Raw genomic sequence first — 26,687 nt, 5'->3', positions numbered from 1 at the left:
GCAGTATCTAATCATTCTTTTCCTTAAAGGCACAGAAACTCCCTAACAATTTTATTTTTGGTTCCGTTAGATAGGAGAATGCCCCCTGTTGCACACTTTGTAATACAGTCATACAAATGTCTGAGTATGAACATTTAAAATCTTACTGCAAAAAATGATATGTTGGAAACAAAACTTGTATTTTATAAATGAGAAATCTTGATGTAATATTTATGAAACAAATCTTAGCAATGTTAAAATTAGTGAACATAAATCATTTTTTCCAATGTTGAACAATTCTTTTATAAAAGCATGAAAACATTTTTTTAATCTTGAAGAAAATAACACTTTCCTTTGAATTAATATAAGTTGGTACTTGTATTACAAAAAGCGTTATCCAGGGCCCACCCAGTGATATAGTGGTTAAGTTTGCAAGCTCTGCTTCAGCAGCCCGGGGTTCACCGGTTCAAATCCTGGGCAAGGACCTAGACACCTCTCATCACACCATGCTATGGCAGCATCCCACATACAAAATAGAGGAAGAGTGGCAACACATGTTAGCTCAGGGCCAATCTTCATCATCAAAAAAAAAAAATGTTATCCAAACAAAATAGAAAATATATTGTATCTAAAACTTAATGCCAGAAATTTTTACTGAGGGTATAATATTTAATGTAAGTAGCTAAGAAAATCTTATAATGAGGTTAGAAAACATATTTGATATTTAGTATTATTTTGTGTCTTAAAATCTTGGAAGAGAACATTTTGACTAAAACATGCAAATGCACCAAATCTAACAATAAATGTGACAAGAAAGCAAGTAAACATATTTTTAATCCACAAACAGCAGCATATCATAATATAATGAATAATCACCATAAGAATGATAGTAAATTTACATATATATTATTTTCTAAAAACTTGAAGATACTAAAGAAATATCTATGCAAAGCAAATGCATAAATTAATAATATTAAAATGTTTAAAAATAAACCATAAATATATCTTGTGACTACTTCCACCTTGTGCTTAGCTGCATTTTCTCATTGCTTATTATGTTAATGAAATTCTGAACATTAAGTGAAATGCTAAATCTCAGGCTGAGATCTTAGCATATTAGTTGTTCTTAAGGATTTCCTGTCCTCCAGTGGTATCTGCCTTAATATTTTCACTGCACCTTTCAACATTACAAAGAGAAGACACATCACTTATACATTTACATTTTGAAATTATATCACACTGTATGGCAGCATCTAACTTTTCTTTCATTACAGGTTCACTCTCAGTTTGTACCCATGCATCACATCTTGCAACCTGTACAGTGCAATTACTGCTTTTGTTTTGCACAATGAGTGCTGAATCACACTGAGACTGTGGAAACTGATCTGTCTTATCTTTAAGTGAGAACTGGTGAAAATTCTCATTTTGTTTATGAATTTTGGCATTGTTTTTAGCAATCCTATCATGTGGAAGTTTTGCCATCCTTTCTAAATAAAAACTGTTAGTTGTTTCTTTGGTTTTGATGGATCTCCTATTTGAATCTTCAATTTGCTGCAATATTTGATCTTCATCTTCAGACAGCTAAAAGAAATTTAGTAATTTTGCTGTAAGTGATGCTTTAATTTTAAAAAATCATTCAATGACTTCAAAGCAGACATTCTTAAATTCACATCATGGAAAATTTCAAAATACAGAAGAGACTTTGGCAGGTGGCAAGTCAACCTGGACTTTTGATTTTTAAAAATCATGGAGGTTATGGATTTTTTAAATAACAAGAACAATAATGATAATGACAATCCTTGTATTAAAAATTCAAAAGAAAGGGTCGGCCCTGTAGTGTAGTGGTTAAGTCAGGCAGGCTCCACTTCAGCAGCCCAGGTTCATGGGTTCAGATCCCATGGACCTACACTACTGCCAAGCCATACTGTCTTGGCAACCCATATACAAAATAGAGGAAGATCGGCACAGATGTTAGCTCAGGGCTAATCTTCCTCAGCAAAAAAAAAAACAAAGAGGAAGATTAACAACCGATGTTAGCTCAGAGAGAATCATCCTCACCAAAAAAAAAAGAAAGAAAGCAAAAGAGCTAAAAAAGAGAAGGGGAATTTTGTCTCTTATCAGTCTCTATAATCACAGGCTACATCATCCCCCTACCCTTTCACACAGAGGAAACGATATACACCACACTCTTCAACCACTTAAAAAGAATGGAGTAGAAGTAATAACTTCGAAAGAAACAGTTGACACATATAACTTGTTCAACTATTCACTCATTGACTTTAGTCAAAAAATTTCTACATTGTATCTTTTATGGGCCCAGTCTCATAAAAGAAACAACTTAAGGAGAGTATCGGCTAACAGAAAATCAAATAGACAAAAGGAAAATTAAACAGCAATAAATATCACAACTGTTACATAAAAAGTCAAATTTTAAGTACTTTTAATAGGTTTATATTTCAATTTACTAGCTTGAATTTTTCAACTTCACAAAAAATTTATCTCTTAATTACTGCACTAACCAAAATATTCTTTTAGTGAAAATCTTATATAAAAGTACTGATTAGCCAAGCTAAAAAAAAAAAAAAGGCAGAGTTAACATTAAAAACCAAAATGAGGTATACGTCTCAGTTGTTTGGCACTGAAATAGGAAAAGTAAGCCCAAGAAACAGCATTAAGACTGGCTGCACACAAATTAGAGAAAACCAGCTCAATACATTTGTTTATTCAAGAAACAAGTATTTTTTAGCATCTGCAATGCAAGTGAAGCAGACACAGTTGCTGCCCTCTTAAAGCACACGTTCTCATTGGTGGAAATGGCATTAACCAAATAATCACACGTGTGCATATGTAATGACAGAATGAGAAAAGCACTATGAAAAACAAGTATGATGGACCTTGAGAGGATAATTGAGGGGCCTAATTTAGATTGAGGAACCAAAGAGGGGCTTTCAGAAGTAGCGACATATTTACGCTAAGACCTAAAGGATGAGTAACAGTAAGGCAGAGGAAACAGGATATATAAATAAATGCCCTGAAGCAGAAAAGAGACTGATAAACTAAGGAAAGTGAAATGTCATACGTGTGGAGTGTGGTGAGAGAGGGAGAACACCAGAAGTTGAAGATGTAGCCAGACTCTAAAGTAAAATAGAAATCCACTCATAGGAATAACATGATTCAATTTAAGTTTTCAAAAGATCACGATGACTGCTAACTGGAGAAAAAGTGGAACAAGAGTGGAAAATAGATCTCTTAGGAAACAACCACAATAGTTCAAGAACAAGATGATGGTACCTTAACTAGGGTATTGACACCAGAAGTTGAGGAAGTAGATAAATATGCCAAGTATTTTGGAAGTACAATTGACTGAATGAAGTGATGGAATGAATGTGGTTAAGGAAGGCAGATGAGGCAGAAAGAAATGACAGTTAATTACTAAGTTTCTAGAGTGAGTAATTGAGTGGACAAAAAGGTATCACTAATATAGGAAATATCAATAAAACTGACTTGGGGAGAAGAACAGGGGAATTCAGTTTGAGGAATAAAAATAAGGAGATATTTGTGAAACATCCAAGAAGAGGTATCCGCTAGGAAACTGGACATCTAAATAAGGATCTGGGCTAAAGTCATAAAGCTGAGAACTGTCATCAACTAGACAGTATATAAGTCATTGGAGCACATAACATCATCTAGAGTTTGGAATGTAGGTTAAGAGAAGAAAAGGATCCTGCAGCAAACCATAAACACTATGACATTTATATAGGAGGAAGGGTGGAAGAGAAGTAGACAAAGGCATAAAGTAGCACTCAAAGAGGTATGAAAAAACCAAAAGAGTGTGTTATCATAAAAGCAAAGAGAAGAAAATGTTTCAAAAAAAAAGAACATAATTTCTATTAATATTACTAAAAGTTCTTGTAAAATAAAAACTTCAGTGTCCAACGAATTTGACAAAATAGAAATCACTGGGGTCCTTCCTTAGCAAGAGCAGTTCAGATGGAAAGTGAGAGACAAAAGGTGGACGAAATGAATACGGAAGAATTGATGGAGGAGAATTCCATTAAATGTGATTTATGAGAAATGCAGCATTCCCACTCAGAACATAGCATGTCATTCCAATTATTCAGACGACAGTCTTCAGTAACACTTTAGTGTTTTCTTCATATAAGCCTTAAGGTTTTCTTTTTTCTATGTATTTTTGGTTGTTTTAGGGTTTCAATTCTTATGAGTGGGTTCTTTTAAAAACTCTTTTAAAAGAAACACAACTTTATCATATACACACACACATATCCTGATAAGATTGGCTTCTGTCAATAATAATGAACACATTCATTTATACTTTAATTTTATATTTCTGTTTACGTTCTTACATTTTTAATATTTTTCATTTTTTGTTTACATTTATATTTCCACTAGTTATTGTCTCAACTATTTGTTTCAGAATGTAAACGTACACTATGAGATATACAAAGAATTCTAAACTAGTATAGCATATATTAATAAGCAAAAAAATGAAAAGCATAACTTATCATCTCTGAACTAGAACTGAAACAACTATCTGTGGGCCTTGGAGAGTAACTGGTAGATCAACTACTCTGTGAAGACTCAAGATCTGAAAACGAACATTTAACTCATGAAGAATGGTATTTATTAATACTCTACTAAATATATACACAGGCAGCAGATATCAGCTGGTAAAATAAGTTTAGCTAACATACTGCAGAGCATTTTAAAAGTGTGCCAAAACTAGTTAAAACTTGAGAAACTCCGCATCTTGGATTTCTGACAGAGTATTACGGGTTTATTCTACACTTAAAAGTTTTTCATCTACAAGTAAAATAAGGGTACATAAGGCAAGAAAGGAGAACAGAGAAAATTCAATTGATTTTTTCTAATATACGAACAATGTTTTATGAACAAATAATTTAAATAATAATTTAAAGTGTCAACCTACAGGAAGGAGGAATAAGGCAAGTTGATTACGTCCAAAAGCACCAGATATTTGCTAATCTAATAAACGAAGCTTCCTTGTACAATAAAAGCTGTATTTAAAAAATCAACTCAAAGCATCCAGTCCGATATTCTTTCATTATGTGCTTAATGTGTTCTCTTATGATAGCAAGTAAAGTTTAAAAATAGGCCTGAGAAGTAGGTCATGACTCCTCACAATGCATAAATACTGTAGACCAAGAGGGACGTGCATTCACACTAAAGTAGCAACAAAAATTACCTACCACCAAATCTAACAAGAGACATGCAGAATCTACTTGAGGAAAACTTTAAAGTGCTTAAAGGTGTTCTAAACAACTATTAAAGATACAAAATTAGGCTGAATTAACAAAAAGACATCCCTTGTTCTTAGATAGGTCTACTCAACATCATTAGTATAATAATCCACACTAAATCAATATATACACTTAGCATTTTCCTGATAAAACTAAAATATTTCTTTGGAGCTACACAAGTTGATTTTAAAGTTTATATAAAAAATAATCAAAATTAGCCAGAAAAATCTTTAAAAAGTACAAAGGGAGGTGTAACTGTTTTAGAAATTAAGCATACTATAAAGCACTTACCATAAAAATAGTACAGTATTAGCACACAAAGATTAGGAAAGACCAGTAGAACAGTAAAGAAAGCCCAGCACATATGAAAAGTTAGTACATAAAAAAGGTGGTATCACAAATGCCTAGGGAAAAGATGCATTTTAAAAGCCTGAATCAATACACATCTCACACCTTAAATCACAATAAACTCTAAATGGATTAAAGATTTAAGCGTAAAAATATAAAATCATACTAACACTAGAAGAAAACATTAAGTGAATTCATTTAACCTGGGAGTGTAGAGTCTTTCTAATCAAATCCAGAAGTATAAAAGAAAAGATGAATAAAATCAACCACATAAAAAAATACATTAATCCTTTGGCAAAGCAGGAGATATCATAAGCAAAGTCAAAACAAATCAAAAACCAATAATGAACTAGGAGGAAATATTTGTGACATATCACAAAGACCTAAATCTCTTTAATATATAAAGAGTTCTTACATATCAAGAAAAAAAATACCAAAAATTCAATTGGTCAAAAGACATGAATGGAGACTTTAAAGAAAAAGAAATGAAAACAGACATTAAATATTTTTAAAAGACGCTCAACTTCACTTATAGAAAAAGAAAAGCAAACTTAAACTGCCATCTATCCGTCTGTCTACCTATCTATTTTTATAAAACTCACAAAAATTCCCAAGTTTGAACACAATCCCTGTTGGTGAGGCTGTGGAATAAAAAGGCACATTTCTGGTGAGATTGCCAAATGATGCAACAGGGAATTTGGTAATATCTATCAAAATTGAATTTTGGCAATAATAACTACACAAAAAAACAATGTATCCCCCCTTTGACACAGCAATCCTACTCCTAGAAATTATCCTGAAAATGTACCTCCACAATTAAGAAACATATACACAAAGTTGTTCACCAAGCATTGTTTATAAGAACGCAATACTGGAAACAAACCAAATGTCCACCAACAGGGCATGACTGAATAAACTATAGCCCATCCACATAATAGATTACCAAATTGTCATAAATAAGGGATGAAGAAATGTCTAGTACTAAGATGGAGAAATCTATAAGAAACTTACTAAATAAATGAATCCATTTAATTCATCTATAAAATATCCTATATTATACAAAATATCCTATACTACATTTAAGTGAGAAAAGTGGAGAACTAAGACTCATGTGAATATGTGTGTTTATATATTCTTAGGCTTTATTTTGAAGAAAAACAGAACACAACAAAACATAGTAAAATGATAAACCATAAACCAATAAAAAAGTTACTCATATGAGGCAAAAGGAAATAGGGCAGACAAGATAGGATAGAAACCAGACTACTGGTTTACACTTCAAAAATTTAAATTAAATCCAAAAGAAAAAAGTTGATAAAGATTTCTAGGTATCCTAGCAAAGTAGATATCCGAAAGAATCATTCCATCACAGAATATCTAAAAAGTACCACAAACTATTTTTCATAAAAAGACAGTATAGACTAAAATGACCACTCAAATATGAAGTATTTGCTACACACAGCCTACAAGCAATTAGAATCTAGTATATATATATGAAAGATATATAGGATATATACATATATATCTACATATGGAAAAGATATATCCTATAAGGAAAGCCAAACTTTCTAAAAGAAATATGACCAATAGACATGAAAGGTATTTCACAGATAAACAGGGGTGGCAAATCAACCTAATTAATCATGGAAAATATAAATTAAAATTACAATGAAATACCAGATTCCAACAATGATAAAAAGCTGATCCAGTGTTAGTGAGAATATGGAACAACTAAGAGTCTTAGCTCCTGCAAGTGGGAGTTTAAACTGGCACAACTACTTTATAAAACAATTTTGTATTACCTAGAATAGATGAAGATGCGCATTACATTTGAACTAGCCAATTCTACTCCTTGACTCTTATTCAAGAGAAATTTTTTATACATGTGTGCCAGGAGAAATGTCAAGAATTGTCCAAGTAGCATTGTTTATTATAGCAAAATATTCAAAACAATCTAAATAACCAATGCCAGAAAATGTATAAATTGAGGTACATTCACACAACAGAAGGTTGCATAGCAGTAAATAAATAATGAAGTATACTAGAGTCACAAATATCAGAGTGGGTGAACAAAGAAAAGAAAGTTGCAGCAAAATATATAGCATTTGCCTCAATCTGTGAACAGTTCAAAACCAAGCAATGTAAAAGTCTATGTATGATACCATAAAAACAAATTCAGGATAATAGTTACCTCTTGGGGGCAGGATAGGAAATGCAATTGAGAAGATCTTCAAATGTACTGATTACGTATTATTTCTTAAGCTACAAAGTGAGTACAAGGGTATCTATTTTACTATTATTCGCTAAAATGTACATATATGTTACATATATTCATCATGTATAACACATTTTATAAAAGATAAAAGTAGTTTTGAAGACAATTGCATTACTAGTATATTCTAAGATATCTAGGAAACATATTTGCTGGCAAAAACCTAAAAAAAAGCACTTAAAACAATTTCCACTTAAATGTTAGTTTTTTTAAAAGAAAAAAAATTCACTTATACTGACAGACTTTCGTAGTAGAGGTTGGCCTGCCTTTTAAAGAACACGTTCCTCCTTTTTCCATCAGAATCTAAAAGAAAAATAAAATTTAAGAACTCCTAAGTATACACAATAATATCCACTTATAGCTCCCTTTTCACCCCACCAAATCATTTCACAGTACTCTTCCTTCATATTACTTTAATTCCACAAAGATAATTTTAAACTCACAAAGAAAAATTTGCCTATGACAAACAATAAAACAAAACAAAATTGAAATTCATTTAGAAACAGCAAGCAACAGAAGAGACACTTGATAAGAAATGAATTGACAAAAAAGAAAGGATTCAGGTAATCATAACAAATGCAGCTGAAAAAAGGAAAAGATACTAAAGCAATTTGGAGATTTATTCTGTTTTTCTTTTTCTAATTTGTTAAGTTGGATATCAGTTCATTTATTTTCAGGTTTTTTAAATAGTAAAAGCTCTTAGAGGTATCAATTTTCTACAGAACACACCATTGGTTTTGGTTTTCATCAATTTCTATGTAATTTGTAATTTATTTTCATTTCCTTTTCTTTTTTTCTTTTTCAAAACCAGAGTGTTTCTTAATTTTCAAGAAGATAAGGGAGGTTAAGCAACTTCTTTTCCTCTTCTTTCGTTCTAATTTAATGAATTTTTTATTAGAGAATATGGCTATGAATCTCTCCTTAGATAAATCTCTTAAACTTTCTTTGTGGCTTACTACATGAATTAGGTTTGCAAATATAGTAGGGACTTATAGAAAGCATATATTCTCTGTTGGTGGGATATACAGTTTTTGATAGACAGATAAGTAGCATAAAGGAGAAACCATCTAGTTGTTCACCAAACATGTTTCCCTTTCCTTTTAAGCATACAGCTAAAACACATTTCCTACCCTCCCTTGGAGTTGGTTTGGACACGTGATTTAAGTTCTGGTCATGGGTAAAGTGGTGTACACCACTGCCAGTGCTGGCCCATAAAAATTTTCTCCACAATCCTCCACTTCCTTTTCCCTTCCACTATACCCAGTATCAACAAGTTGGAAACCTACCAGTTGAAGATACCAGAGTCCCTACCAGCTTGGAGCCCTGAATAACTTTGTCGAGCAAAGCCTCTTTTCTAACCTCACTATTTAATCATTTAAAAAGCCTTGTACATTCAACTCTTAGAATATTCAAGCCCCAAACCTGCACCAGTAAGATACAAGCTGAGAAAGCTATATAGACCCCCAAGACAGGCAAACACTCCAATATCCACTTCAGATCTGTTGATAGAGGATAACAGACAAATAAAATGGTCCCAAAGAGAAGAAACTAAATTATTTAAGGAATTTCCCCATCCTCTAGGATAGCAAGATTTTCACACAATGTCTGCCCAGCAGGATTTCATGATCGGTATGGATCAGTAACTCTGTATCACCTCTTCTTCTCCTTTCTGAATGGGCTTGTCATTGAATTTTTACTCTCCTTGTTCCAATAATATATATTTTATTTATATATATCTTGCCATCTTTTTATTTTTAACCTCTATTATTATGTTCTACATGTTTCTTGAAAAACTATAAAGATTATTTTTTTCTTCTCAATTTGATGTTCTTGGAATCTTGTTAAGAAAAATCAACCTCTTTATATTTCATATATTAATTGCTAAGCAGTTTTCATTCCTTACATTTTACCTTTCCCATTTATCTAAAAGTTATTTCATTCTTTCCCATCTTGATCAGGTTTCCTAGTGTGACATCCCCACTCCCTTGAATTCTGAATATCTTCTACGTGTCTTTATTTCTCTAGTGATTACCTTCCCATTGGTAACAACCATAATTTAAATCTTATTCCTCTACTACTTTAAAATTAAATAAGTTCCAGTTCAAGACGGCAATGTAGGAGGATCCTGAACTCACCTCCTCCCACAGACACACCAAATCTACAGCTACATACAGAACAATTTCCTCTGAAAGAAACCCCAAAACAAGCTCAGAGACTCCCATACATCAGGGGAATGAGAAAAAACCCACAGTCAAATGGGTAGGAGAGGCCGAGACACAATCTTACCATAAACCCCACCCTGGGCATGATCCACAACCAGGAGGGAACCCACAACTCTGAGCTTCTCCCCAAGGAGTGAATGGCTTGACCCTCATATCTGGTACTTGAACTTTTAAGGCCTTCACCAAAGAGATAAGCCCCCAAAACGTCAAGTTTTGAAAGCCAACAGGGCTTGTGTCCATGAGACCCACAAGGCTACACGGAACTGAAAAACAGTTCCTAAAGGGCTCGCACAGGCTCACCATGCTGCACCCCAGGGCCTAGAGCAGAGGCAGCTCACTGACTATCCAGTCTTTCTGTGAAACAAGCCTATTAGCTTATCCTCATAGCTGCAAACTAAGAGTCAGGCTTCTAATTAAACTCACATCTAAGGGCTGACTGTAATCCTCTCCAGTGAACTCGGAGGCTGGGTACCATCTTTCCACTCTCCCGCTGCCTCGCTCATGGTCACCAGTACCTTGCAGAATGGAGCTTACATTTGAGGGTCCCACAGGACTGTAACAAATGGAGAAAGAGTTCCTAACTGGCTATCCTCCAGGGCAAAGCAAAGAGACAGTAGATTGAATCGCACCCCAATCCTTCTGTGAGAGAAGCCTATTTGCTTATCTTAAATCTTTGGCCTAAGGAGCAGGCTTCTAATTTAACACACATCTACAGGCCTACTGAAATATTCTCCTAAGACCATAGAGCCCAGTGGGCACCATCTTCACAGTCCAACTCTGCCTTGCTCCAAGTCACCAGTATCTCCCAGAAAAGAGCTTGTGCACATTGTCTGGAGGCCCAGTTTTCGCAGCTGCCACCCATGGGATGCCCCTTGATCAGCTGGCTCTGGCAGCCAACAAGGCTTTGAAGAGGATCAGAATTGGCCATCTGAGCCAGCCCTGATGGCCTAGTGGTTGAAGTTCGGTGTGTTCCACTTTGGTGGCCTGGGTTTGGTTCCCGGGCATGGAACCACATGGCTCATCTGTCAGCAGCCATGCTGTGGCGGCAGACCACATAGAAGAACTAAGACTTACAACTAGAATATACAACCATGCACTGAGGCTTTGGGGAGGGGAAAAAAATGAAAGAGAGAGGAAGATTGGCAATAGATGTTAGCTCAGGGCAAATCTTTCCCAGAAAAAAAAAAAAAAAAGAATTTGCCACCCCAAAATGTGTCTCTTTGCCTTGATTATTTTAAGGACAAAAGAGTCTTTGACTCTTTGAAAGAAATTCTGACCTTCCCCCTAACTGCCTAAAAGAATTTAAGATAGAATGGCCTGTCCCAGGAAGGAGATATCACCATAGATAATTCTAGGTGTGGTAGACAGAAAGACATCTAGCAAGGGCCATTTTATCAAAAGATCTCTTTCAGTTCCCATTGTCTACAGATGGCCCAGCAAACACTTGTTTATCAAACATTTGCATTTCCATCGTCATGTAAATTGCCTTCCTCTCCTTTGAAGTCCCAAACCACTACCCCCAATATCCTCCTTTATCTTTAGCTGAAGATGGTATTAAGGTGGCAATTTCAGCCACTCCAGCAAGATTTTCCTGGGTTTCTCCCATGTACATATGTTATCAAACTTTGATTCTCTCCTGTTATTCTGTCTCATGTCAATTTAATTCTTAGACCAGCCAGAAGGACCCAGAGGGTAGAGGAATTGTTTTCCTCCCCTACAATTTACGTTCACAGGTCCCACAGGACTATAATGAACAAAGAAAGAGTTCCTAACCAGCTACCGGTCCAGGGCACAGCAGTGAGGCAGCAGACTGAAATGCCCGTCTTTCTGTGAAAGAAGCCTATTAGCTTATCTTCATACCTGTGGCCTGAGGGTCAAGCTTCTAACTAAGCACAGACCTAGGGGCTAACTGCAATCCTCCCCAGAGACCAGGAAGCCCAATGGTTACCATCTTCACACTCTCCATCTGTCCCACCCTAGGTTGCTAATGTCTCCAAGAAAGGAGATTGTGCACATATCTAGCACCAGGGTTTCTGTGTCAGCTGCCCAAAAGACACATCCCTTGATAGCCTGGCTCTGGTGGCCAGCAGGGCTTGTGTTCATAGATTCAACAGGATGTCAGCAAACAAGCAGTTCTTATATGGCTATCACACCAGGGCTCAGTGCAGACGAGCACACAGAAATGCTCATGTCAAAGTCTTCCCATGAATGAGGTATATTTACATACTTCAAAAGCTGCTGCATCAGGGTCCAGTTTCCAATTAGACTGAATCTAGATGTTGACTGAGATCTTCCCTATTGGGACACCGGCAGGTTTTTGCACACCCTCAAATACTGGGAGCCACAAAAAATAAAGCAGACTGCTTGAACAACCACAAAGGTTTGAGAGACAACCAAGAGCTACAGCAGGGTTGAAACATAAGGTTCATCTCCTGCACGAGGCCACTTCTTCAAGACTAGAGAGGTGGCTGTTTTACAGAATGCATGGAAACCAACACAGAGAATCAAGGAAAATAAAGAAACAGAAGAAGACATTCCATATGAAAGAACAAGATAAAGCCTCAGAAAAAGACCTTAATGAAATAAGTGATTTACCTGATAAATGGTTCAAATTAGCCATCATAAAGATGCTCACCAAGGTCAGGAGAAAAATACATGAACAAAGTGAGAATTTCAACAAAGAGAACATAGCGTAGAAAGTATAAGAAAAATACCAAAAATAAATCACAGAGCTGAAAAATACAATAGAAAGGTACAAAAGAAGACTAGATGAAGCCAAAGAAAGGATCAGCAAACAAAAAGACAGGGCAGAGGAATTTACCCAATCAGAAGAGCAAAAAGAAAAAGGAATGAAAAAGAATGAAGATAGCACAAGGAACTTATTGACAACATCAAGTGGACCAATATTTGTATTATAGGGGTCCCAAAAGAAGAAAGGGGCAGAAAATTTATCTAGAGAAATTATGACTGAAACTTCCCTAACGTGGGGAAAGAAACAGACATCCAGATCCAGGAAGCCCAGAGAGTTCCAAATGAGATGAACTCAAAGAGACCTCACCAAGACACATTATAATTAAGTTATCAAAAGTTAAAGACAAGGAAAGAATCTTAAAAACAGCAAGATAAAAACAACTTGTTACATCCAAGGAACCCTCATAAGACTATTAGCAGATCTTAAGCAGAAACTTTGCAGGCCAGAAGGGAGTGGCACAACATATTCAAAGTGCTGGAAGAAAAAAACTGCTAGTCAAGAATACCCTACCCAGCAAAGCTGTCCTTCAGAATAGAAGGATAGATAAAAAGTTTTCCAGACAACAAAAAGCTAAAAGAGTTTATCATCACTAGACTGGCCTTACAAGAAATGTTAAAGGGACTTTCAGCTAAACCGAGAGGGCCCTAAATCAGTAACAGGAAAACATATAAAATTATAAATCTTACTGGTAAAGGTAACTATATAGTAAAATTCAGAATAATCTAATGTTGTAGGTGATGGGTTAATCACTTATAAAGCTAGTATGAAGGTTAAAAGACAAAAGTACTAAAAATAACAACTACAATGTTTTGTTAATAAATACACAAGATAAAAAGATATAAGTTGTGACATCAAAAACATAAAACTTGGGAGGGCAGTAAAAATTTAGATCTTTAGAATGCATTCAAACTTAAGTTTTTAAGAACTTAGAATGTTATAAGTTGTTTTACATAAGCCTCATGGTAACACAAAGCAAAAACCTACAGTAGATACACAAAAGATAAAGAAAAAGGAATCCTAAGCACACCATTACAGAAAATCATCAAATCACAAAGAAAGAAAAAAAGAAAAAACAAAGGAATTACAAAACAGTCAGAAAAAAATGAACAAAATAGTAATAAGTCCACACCTATTAATAATTACTTTAAATGTACATGGACTAAATTCTCCACTCAAAAAATATGGAGTGGCTAAATAGACTGAAAAAACAAGATCCATCTATATGCTGCCTATAAGAAACTCACTTCAGAGGTAAGGACACACACAGTCTGAAAGTAAAGGGACAGAAAAAGATATTCCATGCAAATGAAAACCAAAAAAAAAACCTGGCATAGCTATACATATATCACACAAAATAGACTTTAATACAAAGAGACTTGGAGACAAAGAGAGTAATAAGAGACAAAGAAGGTCATTATATAGTCATGCACCACATAAAAACGTTTCATTCAACAACAGACTGTGTATACAACAGTGATCCTTTAAGAAAAGTAACATATAGTCTAGGTGTGTAGCAGGCTATACCATTGAGGTTTGTGTAAGTACTGTAAGAGAGGAAGAAATTTTCCTCTACTCTTCTAGGTTTTTCTGGCTGATCTAAAAATTAAATTGACACGAGGCAAATTAACAGGAGAAAAACAAAAGTTTAATAACATGTACACATGTGAGAAACACAATAAAACCAAGTAACTAGCCAAAGCCTTCACCTTAAATATCATCTTCAGGTAAAGACAAAATAAGATGTTGGAGATGAAGAGAGTCAGGGACTTGAAAGGGAAAGAAGGCAATTCACAGGTAAGTGAAAAGGAGCAAATGCCTAGAAAACAAGTGTTTGGCCACAGAAACAGAAAAACACAGAAGGGAGTCCAAAAATCAGGCTTTTCTAGGTGCCTTCCTGTCTATCACCTAGTTCATGTTATGCTAAGGTGATAGCTTGCTTCCTGAGACAGCTCTTTTTAATCTGAATTCTTTTAGGCAGTTAAGGGGTAGGTTACAAGACAAACTTTCTAAGTCTTTTTTTCTCAAAAATAGCCTAAAACAATCCTCACGTTAAAGAGACACATTTTGGGATGGCAAATTTTGTTCCCCTTTAGTATGCTCTATGAGGTTCTCATAATGATGAAATTGCCTACTGACGTATTTCTCAGAATGTATCCCGTCATTAAGCAATGCATGACTGCATAATAAAAAAGGGGTGAATCCAACAAAAGGATATGACATTTGTAAATATTTATGCACTCAACACAGGAACACCAAAATAAATAAAACAAATATTAACAGACCTAAAGAGAGAAAATATACAACAATACAACAGTAGGGGACTTTAATACCCCACTTTCATCAAAGGATAGATCATCCAGTCAGAAAATCAATAAAAACATATTGGCCTTACATGGCACTTTAGACCAGATAGACCAAACATACATACACAGAACATTCCATCCACAAGCAACAGAATACACATTCTTCTCAAGCACACAAGGAACATTCTCCAGGATAGACCATATGTTAGGCCACAAAACAAATCTTAATAAATTTAAGAAGACTGAAATCACATTAAACATGTTTTCTAACTGCAATGACGTGAAACTCAAAATCAATTACAAGAAGAAAACTGGAAAATTCACAAATATGTGGATATTAAATAACATGCTCCTGAACAACTAATGGGTCAAAGAAGAATCAAAAAAGAAATTAAAAAATATCTTGAGACAAATGAAAATGGAAATACAACATACCAAAACTTATGGGATGCAACAAGAGCAGTTCTAAGATGGAAGTTCCTGGTGATAAATGCCCACATTAAGAAACAAGAAAGATCTCAAATAAACAACACAGCTTTACACCTCAAGGAACAAGAAAATGAACAAACTGAACCTAGTTAGTAAAAGACGGAAATAACAAAGATCAGAGTGAAAATAAATGAAATAGACACTAAAAGACACTAGAAAAGATCAATGAAACTAAGAGCTGGTTTTTTGAAAAGACAAACAAAATTGACAAACCATTAGCTAGACTTAACAAGAAAAAAGAGAGAGGACTCAAATAAATAAAATCAGAAATGAAAGAAAAGCCGTTACAACTGATATCACAGAAATAAAATGCATCATAAGACACCATTATGATTAATTATACAACAACAAACTGGACAATCTAGAAGAAAAAGATAAATTTCTAGAAACATACGACCTACCAAGACTAATTCATGAAGCAATAGAAAATATGAATAGACTTATTACTAGTAAAGATATCAAACCAGTAATCAAAAACTTCCCAATGTCAAAAGTCCAGGACAAATGGCTTCCACTGGTGAATGTTGCCAAACATTCAAAGAAGAATTAATACCTATCCTTCTCAAACTATTTCAAAAAAGAGAAGAGGAGACAACTCTTCCAAACTCCTTTTATGAGGCCAGCATTACCCCGATATCCAAACTAGTCAAGGACACCACAAGAAAAGAAAATCACAGGACAATATCCCTGATGAACATACATACAAAAATCCTCAATAAAACATTAACACTTCAATCTAGGTGAATGGCACTATCCCATCAACTACTCATTTACCCAAATAATAAATCCAGATCTCCTTCAATGTTTTCCTTCTCCCTTAACTAATCAACAACAACTATCAAATCAAGATCTTCTAAATCTTTGTGATAGCTCTTCCCTCATTTCCATCCTTACTTACACTGCTCAACTTCAAGCCCTCATTATTTTTTGCCCTGCCTTGAGTCATGCCACTTCTCAAATCTCTCATTGTTGCTAGAGTCAACTTTTTAATACTCACATGTCATCAAACTCCTCTACTAAAATTTTTTCAGTGGCTCTGTTTGGTGACAGAAAATAAAACTGGTATATGTCATGTAAAGTCTTTTATGATCTAGCCCTTTATATTGTCTAGAATTATCTTTTGCCATTTCACCATCGCTTGTAATTTACACTATAGTAGTAGCAATAACAACAACTGGAATGAAGTTACTTTGCAGCTTCTAAAATAAGCTATACTCTCTCACTTGTTAGTTTCTATCTATGTTGCTTCTTCTTCATAGTATGAAGGCAGTTTGTCCATTTGGTAAACTTATTAATTGATATCCAGATCAAAAGTTTTCTCCTCTATTACATCTTCCTCCTGACTAGCCATGAAACTTAGAATTATTTTTTACTTGTTTCCCACTGCCCCTTGTACAAACCCCAATTGGAGCAATTTATCTAAATGTATTATATTTTTTTCTGTTTCTGTCTAGCTACTAGACCATAGCTTCCTAAAAACAGGTCCCATGTCCCTTCATCTCTGTACCTTGCAGAGTCTAGTGCATAACACAATATAAGCTTCATAAGAACAAAAACTGTTTCTTCACCACTGAATCTTCAGTGTCTAGCATACAGGAGAATGACAATAAATTCTAGTGAATGAATTCATGATATGTACTCAATGTACACACTGAAGACAAAAAGACAAAACAATTAATATAGTTGAAAATATACAGTCAGATAAGACAAAAGTTTGAATCCTGGCTCAAATGTGTAACTTTGAACAAGTTATTTAATCTTTCTGAACTTGAGTCTCTTTTGCTGTGATGAGCTTACAGGATCTGGCTCTTGTAGATTAGAACTAAGTGAAACAGAAACTAGTGACCTACTCAACAAAGAATTCAAACAAAATATCATGAGGATGCTCACAGATATGCGGAGAAGAATGGATGAACACAGTGAGCACATCAGCAAAGAACTGGAAGATATAAAAAAAAAACAATCAGAAATGAAGAATACAATACTCAAAATGAGAAATTCACTCGAGGGACTCAATAACAGAGTAGAGGAAGGAGAAGAACGGATCAGCGAACTAGATGAAAGACTAGAGGAAATCACCCAATCAGAACAGAAAAGAGAAAAAAGAATTAGACAGAATGAGAAGAGAGTAAGGGAACTCTGGGACAATATCAAGCGTGCTAACATTCGGATTATAGGGGTCCCAGAAGGAGAAGAGAGAGACAAAGGGACAGAAAGTGTATTTGTAGAAATAATAGAGGAAAATTTTCCTAACCTGAGGAAGGAAACAGACATCCAACTTCAGGAAGCACAGAGAACTCCAAACAAGAGAAGCCCAAAGAGGCCCACACCAAGACATATTATAATCAAAATGTCTAAAATTAAAGACAAAGAGAGAATCCTAACAGCAGCAAGAGAAAGGCCGCAAGTGACATATAAAGGGAAGCCCATCAGACTATCAGCGGACTTCTCAGTCAAGACCCTACAGGTAAGAAGAGAATAGCACGACATATTTAAAGGCTAAAAGGAAAAAACCTACAACCAAGAATACTCTATCCATCAAGGTTGTCATTCAGAATGGAAGGAGAGATAAACAGCTTCCCAGACAAGCAAAAATTAAAGGAGTTTATCACCAAGAAACCAGTTCTGCAAGAATTGCTGAAGGGACTTATTTAAGTGGGAAAGCAATAACCACAAATAGAGATTAAAAAAAATTATCAAAAAAACCCAAAACAACAACCACACAAGACAGGCAATAAAATCACTAGCAAGGTAAAAGGACAGTAAAGGCAGCAGATCAACTACCTGTGAAGATAATATGAAGGTTAAAAGACAAATGTACTAAAATCACCTATTTCAATGATAAGAGGGTAATAGATAGACACACACTAAACACAAGACTATATATGATGTGAAAAACATAATGTGGGAGGAGGGGAGTGAAAAAGTAGAGCTTTTAGAAAGAGGTCAAGCTAAAGAGTCTATCTACTCAATATAGACTGTTACATGCACAGTATATTAAATAGGATCCTCATGGTAACCACAAACCAGAAACCTATAACAAGCAGGACAAAGAGTAAGACAAAAGAAATCAAACATATTACTAAAGATAACCATCAAACCAGAAGGGAAGAGAGCAAGAGAAAAAGAAAGGAACTGAGAAGAACTACTAAAACACCCCAAAAAAGAAAAAGTGACAAAATGGCAATAAACACATATTTATCAATAACTACTTTAAATGTCAATGGACTAAATGCTCCAATCAAATGCCATAGGGTGGCCAACTGGATAAAAAAACAAGATCCACGTATATGCTGCATACAAGAGACACACTTCAGACCTACAGACACTCACAAACTGAAAGTGAAAGGATGGAAAAAGATATTCCATGCAAATGGCAAAGAAAAGAAAGCAGGGGTAGCAATACTTATATCAGACAAAATAGACTTTAAATCAAAAACTGTAATAAGAGACAAAGACGGGCACTACATAAAGATAAAGGGAACAATCCAACAAGAAAATATAACACTTGTAAATATCTACGCACCCAACATAGGAGCACCTAAATATATAAAGCAATTATTAACAGACATAAGAGGAGAAATAGACAGTAACACAATAATAGTAGGGGACTTTAACACTCCACTTACACCAATGGATAGATCATCCAAACAGAAGATCAATAAGGAAACACTCGCCTTAAAGGACACATTAGACCAGATGGACTTAGTAGATATATACAGAACATTCCATCCAAAAACCACAGAATACACATTCTTTTCAAATGCCCATGGAACATTCTCCAGGATTGATCACATATTAGGCCACAAAACAAGTCTCAATAAATTTAAGAAGATCGAAATAATACCGTGCATCTTTTCTGACCACAAAGGTATGAAACTGGAAATCAACTACAGAAAGAAAACCAGAAAAGCCACAAAAATGTGGAGATTGAACAAAATGCTACTGAACAATGATTGGGTCAATGAAGAAATCAAAGAAGATATCAAAAAATTCCTGGAGACAAATGAAAATGAAAACATGACACGCCAAAATCTGTGGGATACAGCAAAAGCGGTTCTACAAGGGAAGTTTATAGCAATTCAGGCCTACCTCAACAAAGAAGAAAAATCCCAAATAGACAATCTAAAAGCATACCTAAAGGTACTGGAAGAAGAACAACAAACAAAGCTCAAAATCAGAAGGAAGGAAATAATAAAAATCAGAGCAGAAATAAATGAAATAGAGACTAAGAAAACAATAGAAAAAATTAATGAAACCAAGAGCTGGTTCTTCGAAAAGATAAACAAAATTGACAAACCCTTAGCTAGACTCACCAAGAAAAAAAGAGAGAAGGCTCAGATAAATAAAATCAGAAATGAAAGAGCAGAGATTACAACGGACACCTCAGAAATACAAAAGATAATAAGAGAATACTATGAAAAGCTATACGCCAACAAATTGGATAATCTAGAAGAAATGGATAAATTCTTAGAAACATACAACCTTCCAAAACTGGACCAAGAAGATGTAGAAAATTTGAATAGACCGATTACCAGTAAGGAGATCGAAACAGCAATCAAAAACCTCCCAAAAAATAAAAGTCCAGGACCAGATGGCTTCCCTGGTGAATTCTACCAAACACTCAAAGAAGAGTTAATACCTATCCTTCTCAAACTCTTCCAAAAAATTAAAGAGGAGGGGAGGCTTCCTAACTCCTTCTACGAAGCAAACATTATCCTGATACCAAAACCAGACAAGGACAACACAAAAAAAGAAAATTACAGGCCAATATCACTGATGACCATCGACGCGAAAATCCTCAACAAAATACTAGCAAATCGAATACAATGATACATTAAAAAGATCATACATCATGATTAAGTGGGTTTCATTCCGGGGATGCAGGGATGGTTTAACATCTGCAAATCTAACAACGTGATACACCACATTAACAAAATGAAGAATAAAAATCACATGATCATCTCAACAGATGCAGACAAAGCATTTGACAAGATACAGCATCCATTTATAATAAAAACTCTCAATAAAATTGGTATAGAATACCTCAACATAATAAAGGCCATATATGACAAACCCACAGCAAATATCATTTTCAATGGAGAAAAACTGAAAGCTATCCCTCTAAGAACAGGAACCAGACAAGGATACCCGCTGTCACCACTCTTATTTAACATAGTATTGGAAGTCCTAGCCAGAGCAATCAGGCAAGAAAAAGAAATACAAGGGATCCACATTGGAAAAGAAGAAGTGAAACTGTCACTCTTTGCAGACGACATGATTTTATATCTAGAAAACCCTAAAGAGTCCACTAAAAAACTTTCAGAAATAATAAAGGAATATAGTCAAGTTGCGGGATACAAAATCAATGTACAAAACTCAGTTGTGTTTTTATACACTAACAACAAAGTAGCAAAAAGAGAAATTAAGAATACAATCCCATTTACAATTGCAACAAAAAGAATAAAACACCTATGAATAAACTTAACCAAAGAGGTGAAAGATCTCTACACCGAAAACTATAAAACATTGTTGAAAGATATTCCGTGCTCTTGGATTGGAAGAATTAACATCGTTAAAATGTCCATACTTCCTAAAGCAATCTATAGATTCAACACAATCCCTATCAAAGTTCCAACAACATTTTTTACAAAAATAGAACAAAGAATCCTACAAGTTATATGGAACAACAAAAGACCCCGAATAGCCAAAGGATTCCTGAGAAAAAAGAACAAAGCTGGAGGTATCACACTCCCTGATTTCAAATTGTACTACAAAGCCATAGTAACCAAAACAGAATGGTACTGGCACAAAAACAGACACACAGATCAATGGAACAAAATTGAGAGCCCAGAAGTAAACCCACACGTTTATGGACAGCTAATATTCGACAAGGGAGCCAAGAGCATACGATGGAGAAAGGAGAGTCTCTTCAATAAATGGTGTTGGGAAAACTGGACAGCCACATGCAAAAGAATGAAAGTACACCATTCCCTTACACCATGCACAAAAATCAACTCAAAATGGATTAAAGACTTGAATGTAAGACCCGAAACCATGAGACTTCTAGAAGAAAACATAGGCAGTATGCTCTATGACATTGGTCTGAGCAGCATATTTTCAAGTCCCATGTCTGACCGGGCAAGGGAAACAAAAGAAAAAATGAACAAATGGGAGTACATCAAACTAAAAAGCTTCTGCACAGCAAAGGAAACCATCAACAAAACGAAAAGAGAACCTAACAATTGGGAGAAGCTATTTGCAGACCATATATCAAATAAGGGGTTAATATCCAAAATATACAAAGAACTTATATAGATCAACAACAAAAAAACCAACAATCCAATTAGAAAATGGGCAAAAGATCTGAACAGAGATTTCTCCAAAGATATCCAGATGGCCAACAGGCATATGAAAAGATGCTCAACATCATTAGCTATCAGGGAAATGCAAATCAAAACTACAATGAGGTATCACCTCACTCCGGTCAGAATGGCTATAAATAACAACACAGGAAACAACGAATGTTGGAAAGGGTGTGGAGAGAAGGGAACCCTTGTTCACTGCTGGTGGCAGTGCAAGCTGGTGCAGCCACAATGGAAAGCAGGATGGAGTATCCTCAGAAAGTTAAGGATAGATCTACCATACGATCTAGCTATTCCACTGCTGGGTATTTATCCAAAGAACTTGAAAACACAAAGGCATAAAGATCCTTGCACCCCTATGTTCATTGCGGCATTATACACAATAGCCAAGACTTGGAAGCCACCTAGGTGCCCATCAAGGGACGAATGGATAAAGAAGATGTTGTATTTATACACGATGGACTACTACTCAGCCATAAGAAATGACGAAATCTGGCCATTTGTGACAATATGGATGGACCTTGAGGGTATTATGCTGAGTGAAATAAGTCAGAGGGAGAAAGTCAAATACCATACGATCTCACTCATAAGTAGAAGATTAAAAACGACAAAAAGAAAAAAAAAACACATAGCATTGGAGATTGGACTGGTGGTTACCACTGGGGGAGGCAGGAGGACAAAAGGGGTGATTAGGCTCACATGCGAGGGGATGCACTATAATTAGTGTTCGGGTGGTGAACATGATGTAATGTACACAGAATTCGAAATACGATGTACATCTGAAAAAAATAAAAATTTAAAGAAATAAAGAAATAAATGCATCTAGATTGGTTTTTCTCAAATAAACACATTATAGTTTCTGAAAAGGCAATAATTTTATTTCTAGACCTAAACTATAATTTCCCCAGAGTAAGAAAAGTAGCCTAAAAAGAAATTTTTCAATAAAAGCTAACCTTAAATGAAAGTACACTGCAAATACTAAAATATGACATGAATTATCAACTGACTTAATTGGAAAGATAATGTAAAATGTACTTTACCTCACCAAGTCCAAAGTTCCACGACTGCTTAAAAGGCAATTCTTTCAAAGGGACATTACCCCTAGGGTCACAAATAAGACAGTATTAAAGTTTGATTTATTCTCTCTGAAAATTATTGTTCTAAATCATGGTTCCCAAAGTTGGCTACAGATCAGAATTATAAGGGAAGCTTTTTAAAAAATACATAAGCTCCATCCTAAGGGTGTGGGTCAAACTTGGTATTTTGTATTTTAAAATCACCCCCTTGAGTGATTCAGTTCTGCACCCAGCTTTGAGAACCATGTTCTAAAATCACTTTCATAAAGTACATTTTAAAATTCAAGGTCTAACATGCTAGTTTTCATTCATAAGTTTCTGAACACCTGGAAGTTTGACAGCAAAGAACCTAATTTTTTTACTTTATTAAATAAGTTGTGAATGTTTTATTTGTTGTGCCAATCCCATAAAAATGGCATATAGGTATTCTTTTTACAAATAGATATTTTAAATATTTCCATAAGAAAGTACTTCTACAATAAAAACCTATTCTAATTCATGATTGTTAATTACCCAGATTTGACTAAACCACAATTATTACCAAGAAAGTTAGGACTATTCCAAAACTACAAGTTTTCTTTAATTAAGTATAACTGCAGTCCCATAAACTCTTGATATGTTTGCTTATGCCATTAGCATCTGAATTCTATTACTCCCTTGTTCTGATTCTATACTAACCAAGCCACCTTCCCATGGAGAGCTGCCAAGAATTAGAAAACATGCTTATCATGCCAGTAAACATTCCTATATAAGTAACCCTTCTATTTCTTACTGTAAATTAATAAATTGACATTCTGGTGAGTGTGTAAGTTTCTTGAACACATAAGTCAGTCTTCTCAAATCTAATTAACACTAAGATTCAGATAAGATGACGGCTTTGTGCTGGCAAATACGAGCACCATACTCTCAACTAGGGTGATATTACTAAGATTCTGACAACTGGTAAGCCTTTGTAGAGGCCAGTCTGCCCACTCTGAGACAGCAACACCCCTACCTCACATTGCATCAATTCAACCCTTCAATATGCATTATACTAGATGCTGAATTGCATTCCCCAGATTTACCTGAAAACTTACAAACGGTTCATTGGATATATCTGGATTGTCTTCTGTGGTGCCTTCTCTTGGTAATCACTTTCAAATTTTCCTTTAAAAATAAAAGTATGCATTGAACTAAAACTCTAGCACAGACTAGTTCTTTTTTTTAAATTGGAAGCTTATTAGCATGACCCATATGGAACGAAATCACTGGTCCACACAATGTCACATAATAGAATGTCACTCTATTTTCAATTTTATACTCCTCCAAATACACACACACACACACACACACACACATATCTATATTATATATAAATATGTACTAAAAACAAAAAGACCAATAGATTATTACCCTTCTCGTGTATAACACCAACCTTTTTTTTCAGAGCTGGCTGGGAAACTATCCTTCTCAAAAGATGTACTAAGATTATTTCTTTCATGATCGTTATACTCTTTCTGATAGTTCTTGTTTGGCTGACACTTTTCTGGGTAACTTGTTTTATTAAAAGTAGAATTACTAAAAGTCAACTCTGGATTTGTAAAAATACTTCTAATGCATCTCTCAGTGGAATGGCTTTTATCAGAACTAGTGACTGCACAAATATCTCCCATACTGTCAAAACCACACTTGTCAAAGGTTTTCTTTATACTCCACCGATCTATGTTTAATAAATTGATCACATTTTCACTAATAAAAGAGTCACAATTCTCTGACAGAAGGCTGGGTGTTGGCTGGTTCGCATCTTCAAGAAAATTTGAAACCTCTTTCCTATTTTCTTCCAAAATATGTTGTACTGACTATTTTTCAATAATGAAGTCTGACTGTCTTCTCTCATCCATGGTTCCACAATCTTCACCTGTAACTATATCAGGTCTTTCAGTAAGGAAATTCCGATTTCCTGGACTTTGAGATAAATAAAAACATATTTAACAAGAAAAGCATAGGAAATTTTCATTTAGAAACTTAAAGTTAAACTCTTAGAGAACATACTGAGTAGCTACTAACATTTACCTGGACTATGTTTTCAGTTTTTTATTTGAATAAATAATATTGTTTTGGGTGGAAATTTGTCTAATGTGCCTCAGTGAGTATGAAAATAATCTACACTTAGTTTTGTATTTCAACACAAAAAAATGTGTTGAAATGAAGTATGATGTGGTTCAATTCACTGTTATATTAACAAAATATGACCGACCTATATCATGTCTTCTGTAATAAGGTCTAGTGAATACCCTAGACAACCACTGCATGTAACTGCTGCTCTGTTTAATCAGAGAAAGATATTTTGAACACACTGCAGGGAAAAATTATCCCCAGTGTTAAAACATCAAATCAGAGTTATCAGAACACTATAACAGATATCTCTCAACCTAACAAGGATATAAAAACAACTCTGAAGTTCCCAAGGGAGAGCAATACAGATACAAATGCATATATATGTAATAAAGCCAAGAGATAAGATGAATTAGATGAAAAGGTTAGCCTAGATAACTTATAAGTTCCCTTCTAATGTATAAAACATAATTCTAAGTTATGTCCAACTTGTATAAAAGAATCAAAGCTATTACACGAAATAATTAAAAATCAAGATATTCTGGGGCTGGCCCTGTGGCAGAGAGGGTAAGTTCACACGTTCCACTTCGGAAGCCCAGGGTTTCGCCAGTTCAGATCCTGGGTGCGGACCTAGCACACTGCTCATTAAGCCATGCTGACATGGCGTCCCATATAGCAGAAGCAGAAGGACCTAAAACCAGAATATACAACTATGTACTGGGGGATTTTGGGGGTAAGCAGAAAAACAGAAATAAATAAAGATTGGCAACAGATGTTAGCCAATATAAGATTGGCCAAATAAAGATTGGCAACAGATGTTAGCTCAGGTGCCAATCTAACAAAAAAAAATCAAGATACTCTGGATTTTGTTGCCATTGACTATCCACAAATTTACTTAGGGGTGGGCTGTTCCAGAGATTGGAGGTACCAAAGAAATTTAGAAAAGAAACATAGACTGCTAAAACTGATTGATTTCCAATTTTATTTTTTAAGTTACTCATTAAACATCTAATGAGCAGGTCCACCTGCCGTGTTCCAGGCACTATGCCACGTATTGGGGACAGAGAGAGAAAAGAATTCAGTTTGGCATTAAAGAGAGAGAGAGATTTTGTCCAGGAATGTTCATAGACCGTGATCCTACACTGTTTCTCAATACGCGTCTTAATAGTGTTTTGAGCAGAATAATGTTATTCTGTGATATCAAACGCATAACCTATAGCACGCAATAATATACACCATTCACACCAGAGAAACTGTATTACTTTAAATGAGAAAATAAATGTAAAAGCACTTCATAAATTAGAAAGCACACTACAAATGTAAATAATCATTTTTAAACAGCATTTTAAGCATTCTGACTCAGAAGAATCACTCACTGAGAGATCTGGAGAACAGAGAAATGTATAATGCACAGTTATTGCTCACAAGAAATAGTCTGGAAGGGGAAAGAAAAACTAGAAAGTGATAAGTGCTATTCTACAGCGTTACGACAGTAAATAAAAGAAATG

General features: G+C 34.9%; 1 pseudogene; it reads right to left on the bottom strand.

Moving 5' to 3' along the window:
* Window positions 1-1,095: 1,095 nt before the first annotated feature.
* LOC139043281 (regulator of DNA class I crossover intermediates 1-like) overlaps window positions 1,096-26,687 on the bottom strand; it is a 60,902-nt pseudogene continuing 35,310 nt past the window's right edge.

The sequence above is a fragment of the Equus asinus genome, unplaced genomic scaffold (genome assembly GCF_041296235.1).
Source record: "Equus asinus isolate D_3611 breed Donkey unplaced genomic scaffold, EquAss-T2T_v2 contig_197, whole genome shotgun sequence".
NCBI lineage: Eukaryota > Metazoa > Chordata > Mammalia > Perissodactyla > Equidae > Equus > Equus asinus.
This window is presented reverse-complemented; position numbering and strand designations above follow the sequence as displayed.